At 32.6% G+C, this 7157-nt stretch overlaps 1 pseudogene; it reads left to right on the top strand.

The window, feature by feature from the left end:
• The first annotated feature begins 452 nt into the window (after positions 1–452).
• LOC138396648 (NKG2-A/NKG2-B type II integral membrane protein-like) lies at positions 453–5131 on the top strand (annotated as a pseudogene).
• Positions 5132–7157: the final 2026 nt, after the last annotated feature.

The raw sequence follows: 7157 nt of genomic DNA, 5'->3' as shown, positions 1-7157 counted from the left end.
ACCATTATTTGCTTTCAAAATCATGATAAATCAGAGCATAAGTTTTTCTAATATAATATTTTAATTTTTGATATAGGTTTATATTGATTTTAAAATATATCTGTGGAATCAGACTTTAATAAGTACATTTTTATTCATGTATTTTTTTATTCCTTGCTTGTGAATTGCTTTGCATTGTTCCAGCAATAATATTTTGACAAACATAGAAAATGGGTTTTTTTGGGCAAGATGGGTATATCTTTTTAAAAACACTTTACCCTAAGACAATTGGTTAAGCTCTAAGAAAATCAGAGTGAAAAATTTAGATTCTTCATTGCAAAATTAGAACTAATACTCACTCTCCACCTCATCCTTTTTGACTGCACGAGGAACCTTGTCATTGTATAAACAATTTATTAATTTCTTAAGTCCATGTGCCATACAGCACAGTCTGACCTCACACAGTTGCAGAGATGGATAATCAAAGAGTAATCTACTCTGAAATGAATCTACCCAAAAATTCAAAAAGGCAGCAAAGGAAAGCTAAGGACTCGAAAAGCTCCATTTCAGAAACTGAACAGAAAATAACCTATGTGGAATTAAACCTTCAAAATGCTGCTTAGGATCTTCGAGGGGATGACAAATGTTACCAATGCAAAGGTAAAGCACTTAACAGCTCCTCAATCCAACTGTACAGCTAGGGAGCTAGGGGTGTGGGGAAAGCGCAGGACATGCTCACATAGTTTTATTCAGCAAGATAAGAGTTCTAAGTTGAGATATGCTATTTTAGGGATGTACAGCTAGGGAGCAGGGGTGTGGGGAAAGCGCAGGACATGCTCACATAGTTTTATTCAGCAAGATAAGAGTTCTAAGTTGAGATATGCTATTTTATATGAAATATACAGACAAATTTCACTCACACATCATTGAAATTTGTAGTCTTTGTCCAACAACTCATGGAGTGCTACATTTACTGAAAATGCTGTGGTATATTGTAAGCAAAAGATTACTATGGTAGATGTGAGTTTTGGTTCCAATTTCATCTATGAGTCCTTGTGCATGTGGGGTCTCTTGTATGTAAATATTCTAACCGTCCATCTCTCTCTACTTTCTCAGTGTTTCTGTTTCTGTCCCTGCAGATTTACTGTTTCCTCCAGAGAAGCTCACTGCTGGGATCCTGGGAATCATCTGCCTTGCATTAATTTTCAGTGTAGTAACAAGAGTTGTCATTCTCTGTATGTAGGTTTTGGAATACTAATAGGGAAGTTTAACAGTTAATGTTTGGGAGTGCCTCTAAACATTTCATAGTATTAAGGAATAGAATTCACATTTTAACATATATTTTGGACTAAATGAGAAATGGTTAATGCGAATTGTTCAAAAGTATATATAAAAGAATAATTGTAGAGACGCTTTGCTTTTAATAATATATATGTATTCAAACTTCGTAACTTAAATACATGTTGTAGGAGACTGAAAAAGCTTATCAAGAAATAGAAATTAATTTTTGAAAGTGGTTAAATCAAATACTTACTGTATTGTATTATATAGAGTAGACAGAGATGGTGGTTTGCTTTTATAGGCTTCGTAAGGATTTTTTTCCTGAAAACCTTCACTACTTTATTAATTTTTTCTTGCTAAAATTAATTTTACTACAGATAATTCTAAGTGATACACCAAATTTCAAACAAAATCTAAAAATTACTGTGTATTATTTAGATACTAATGTTTAATAAGGATTAATTTTTCTTGCTCTAGCAATACAAACCCAGAACAATTCCTTCGAGAATGCAAGCATTGAGAAAGGTACTGATGTTAGTTATGTTATATATTGTCTCAATCTTAGGCTGTGTAAAAATGATAATAGATATTTTTTTTGGAAATAAAATGTTGAGTAATAATCATAAATGAAGATTATAGGAGGGCATTCACTTTCCTTCAAAAATAAGTAGAAATACTCATTTATAATCACTATACCTCTTTTTCTTATTTGACTCAATTGACTATTGCTATCGTATGATAAGAGTTAAATATTATGCTGTTCCAAAAAATATTTTTGTTCAGTGATTTTCCAGACATGTGCAGGGTGGATTTATGTTTTATGTTTTAATATATGTGGAAATATAATTAGGGGATGAGAGACTGACCGTTTTCTGCGTATTTGTGTATATCTGTGAGCATGTGTTTTTTACATGTACCAGATTATCTGGATGCAAAGACATTTTATGTGCATATAAGTTTATATGTTTACAAATATATAGACTGATTTTTATTTAAAAAATTCATATACTTTCTGGATAATAATTCATAGTCTTTCCTCAGCACATCACTGTGGTCGTTGTCCAGAGGAGTGGTTCACATATTCCACCAATTGTTATTACATTGGTAAGGAATTCAAGACTTGGGATGAGAGTTTGACGGCCTGTGCTTCTAAGAACTCTAGTCTGCTTTACATAGATAATGAAGAGGAAATGGTAAGATGCTAAATGTTAAAAATACTTTATTAAAAGCTTCTATCAGCAAATATTACATTTATAGAATTCATCAATATTTATGTACATATAATTAGCTACTTTGTTTTCAAACCTGTAAATAATCCATTGATTGACTTCGCAATAGGTTATTTATATTCATATGCTGATAATGCACATTAAATTATTTTCACTTCTTGCTTGTCACAGAAAACCATGCTTGTATATATGCTTTTATTTTAAAATAAATATTGCTATTTAATTTTAGTATATATAAAGAACTAAACACATTATGATTGTGCAGATTGATCATGCAGTGAATGGACTCATGTAATACAAGACAGATCATGAATTAGAGATTTCCAACCCCAGCAGCCTCACCCCTGTGTATGCCCCGATCACTTCTCCTTCCCCTTCCCCAAGATACTGTCCTGACATCTAATACATGAAAAAGCTTTGCCTGTTTTAGAATTTACATAAATGGAATCATACATTATGCATTCCTATGTCTGTGTCCTCCACTCCCATGTGATATTTTTGCGATTTATTCATACTAATGAATTAGCTATAGTTTAATAATTTTCACTGCAGTATTATGTACATATAACATTTTAAAATCCATTTTATGTGGTGTCTCTGGGTGGGGGACGTGAGTCTCAGTCCTTAGGGACACAGAGGCCTTCTGGATGAAGCACTTGAATCATGGGATTCCTTTGCTGGTCCCCCTCAGCCACACCTACCCTGGTGTTTCTTGGTGGGGAGCAGAAGCACTTCCTCTGGGTACTTACTGTTAGCAGGTCTCCTGACAGATCACTCTTGGCGGTGGTGCCAGCCTTGCTGGTGTTGCTGGCAGGACTTCCTCTCAGTACAGAGGGGGAGTGAGCTTACCTGAGGCACCTCTGATAGCCAGGGTGGGCGCTGGGTGCAAGCAGACCTAGGTCACTTTCTTCTGTAGGGCAGGGGACTTAAGATGCCCTGATCTTGGGTCCTAAATCATTCCACCTTTTTCTTTCCACCTTTCAGTGTCTCTTATGCTTTTGTCTTTCATAAGTTCTAGAATCTGTGGTTGTATTTAGTAGGTAGTAGCACCTGTACCGGACCACTGATGTTTCATGAATAACAAAACAGAGAAAAGTGGGGGCTTAAGAAGTGTGATGCCCAGAAAACCATTATTCTTGGCATATACATTAATTCTTCAATGGCAGCCTCTTTAATTCCATTCCGAACCCCAAACTCTGAGAAACGTAGTAGAAATATACATTGTTTAACATTAGCATCAGGAGAAATGTATGTACAGTTTCTAGAAATTTATTTAAATTCATGCTCTTTTTGTTTTGCCAACATGGGTAGATATTAAATTACATGGATCATAATTTTCCTCATTAATGTAAGAAGAATAATGAACTCCTAAGTATAACTGTTTAAGACTTCATTTTAAGCAAAAATTACAAAACTTGTGAAAGTCTTTGCTAATATAAAAAGTGGTTTTCAACTTTAATATATTGCTTAAAATATTCATTGTTTTGACAATTATAGATCCACTGTAAGAACACACTACTTGCACTTTTAAAAATTTGTAAAATGTTTCCTAATTATTTAAATGTAAAATATTTATATTCTATAGGTATTTCTGGACTCCCTGCTACCTCAATCATGGATTAGAGTCTTTCGTAACAGCAGTGATCATCCCTGGGTGTCATTACATGGCTCAACTTTCAAACTTCAGTAAGTTTTTTTGAATGGTACTGTATAGTAGAAAAATATAAAAAGGATAAATTCAGAATAATAATATGAGTTTAAGTTGAATTATAGACATGAAAAAATGTTGAAAGTCAGAGAAATGTCGATATAAATATTAAAGAATGGACCTCAGTAGTCCCCCCTTATTGGTGGTTTCACTTTCTGTTGTTTCAGGTAACTATAGTCAACCATGGAGAAAAAATTTTGAACTGAAACTTCCAGAAAAAAAACACTTTATGACCTTTAACTTGTTCAGTGTTCTGAGTAGGGTGATGAAATTTCACATTGTCCCATCTGTCTTGCCTGGGATGTGAATCATTTCTTTGACCAGCAGATCCACACTGTAGAGGTGACCCACCCATTAGTCACTTGGTAGTTCTGGTGATCAGATCAATTGTCAGAGTGTCACAGTGCTTTCATTCCAGTACCTCTTATTTTACTTAATAATGGCCCAAAGCCCAAGGGTAGTTTTGCTGGCATATTGCTGTTCTTACTCTTCTATGCTATTAGTTATTGTTGTTAATCTTTATTGTGCCTATTTATAAATGAAACTTTATCACAGGTGAATATATATAGAATAAACAAAGTATACAAAGGGTACAGTAAAATAGGTGGTTTCAGCCATTCACTGGTGGTCTTGAAATAAATCCCCTGTAGCTATGTGGGACTACTGTGTTCAGCTTTAATAATAACCAAGTCTTAACTAATATTATATTAAAATGTCATTAACTGCTTTCATAAAATTCTTTTCTTAAAGTACATGGAAAATACTCTTGTTTCATTGATTGTCCCCATAATATGTAATAGAAGTATGGATTTTTCTCCATTACAGAATAGCAGATACAGAATATAAGTATAACTGTGCTATGCTACATGATGGTAGTCTTCAATCAGATGGATGTGAATCTTCAAAAAGATATCATTGTAAGCACAAGCTTTAGAAGTAAAGCGTCTTGAATTTGGAGTCAGCCATGTAATTTTTATATTTTGTGCAATGGAAATAATATGATGATTGTATGTGTCAAAATGAATTGTTATTTGTTTTAATAATGAAAAGATTGTCAACAATAATATTTGTAGTATAACACACACCACAAAGAACAGGATGTTATTGCTTTTGTGTCTGGCTCTTTTTGCTCAACATTGTATTTGTGGCATTTAACATTTCTAAAATTTGAATGCTCTGTGAATCTGTTTATATGAAATATCAAGGATAGGCAAACCCTTAGAGATAGAAAGTGGAATAGCTGTTGTCAAAGGTTAAGGGGAGGTTAGAATAGGAAGTCACCACTAATTGCTACACTTTCTGTCTTTCGAGTGATGAAAATTTTCTAAATTTCAGAAAGGTTTTAGCTGTAACTCTGTAAATATACTAAAATGTACTGATTCATACACTTTAAATGGATGACATGCTATCAGCATGACATCTCAATAAGAGCTATTTGAAAATAATTCTCCTGGGATTATGTTTGGGACTGCATGAACCTCTAAAGTCATATTTAAAGATTAGGTCTCTATATAAAGTTGACTTTTCCAATCAATATCATGGTATGTCCAGCAAAGTATTAGGTTTTCTTTAATTTCTCTCTATCATATATTGCATTTTTTGCTATTGAAGTCACACAAAAATACAGATATTTCACATTTATGCTTTTGTAAATAGCATCCTTATTTTAAAATGTCCTTTAGTTATTTTGTTGCTGTAAATAGAAATACAATTGAAGTGTGCATGTTGACATTATATCGTTACTCTGTTGATTTTATGTATTAATTCTACTAGTTCAAGTATAGGTTCTGATTGTTTATGTACACAACTCTTTTATCTGTAATGATCACTCTTTTAATATTTTTTTCTAGGTGCCATAAATTTTTTTCTTGATTTATTTTCCCTAAGTTTTTATTTCCAATGATAAAGAGAAGATATGATAATGGTTCTATGTGCATCATATGTATTACTTGCACTTTTTGATAAGAAGATTTCAACATTTCATTCATATTGATGAAGTTTTTATGAGAGCTTTCTCGTATTCAAGAAGTTTTATAATATTCCCATATTTCTAATAGATTTTGCTTTGAATCAATGTTATATTTTTGCATCGGTTGAAATGATATATGTTTTCTCTGTATAGTATTTATAAATTGAGCTACTTTTATTTTTTTAAATGTGAAACCTGACTTGTGTTTCTGATTTACTGGTCATTCTGTCTTGGCCCTTTAAAAAAAAAAAAAAAAATCAGTGAATACATTACATTTAGAGTGAAATTTGTTTCTCCATCCATGTTCACAAGGAGATTTTATTATGTTTTGATTCATTGCTACATACTTGAGAGGCCCTGCTGTCAAGGCTACACTGGGACACATTCCTTTACTGATAACCTGGAAGCCTTTGTGTAGACTGCTGTTTATTATTCATTAGTGATGCCATCTGAGTTCCTAGAATATATTGGTAGGAATATTTATATAACAAACTCAGTTTGTTTGATACATGTAGGGTTTACTCAGGTGTTTGTTGTTTTGCTACACTTAGGTAATTTGCACATTTTAGGAATTTTTTATTTCACATCGATATGAAATTGTATTTTTAACATGGTTTTATTATTTGTTTGATGTCTAGGTATAAGAATCATAAGGTAAGCCTACGCTTAATCTAGAAATAAAATATTTGTGCCTTCTCTGGTTCTTTCTTACATAGTCTTTTATCAATTTTATTGTTTTCAATGGAAATATCTTTGGCTTTTTTGATCCTTTCTACTAACTGTGTCTCATGATTTTATACTATTTGTTCTTTTCTTTCTTCTAATTCACTTGTATTTAATTTAATTTAATTTCACTCTTCTCTCTTAGTGCCTTTTTGAGAGAGACACAAATTCTCATTAAGGCAACTGGAAGATTTTGAACCCAGTTTGTTTTGTTTCTTGACAAAACTTGGCTAAGTTTCTTTTTAAAGTTTGGTTGGTCCTTTACCAA

This window comes from Eulemur rufifrons, chromosome 16 (assembly GCF_041146395.1).
Source record: "Eulemur rufifrons isolate Redbay chromosome 16, OSU_ERuf_1, whole genome shotgun sequence".
NCBI lineage: Eukaryota > Metazoa > Chordata > Mammalia > Primates > Lemuridae > Eulemur > Eulemur rufifrons.
Note: the sequence above shows the minus strand (reverse complement) of the source record. Positions and strands in the feature narration are given on the sequence as shown.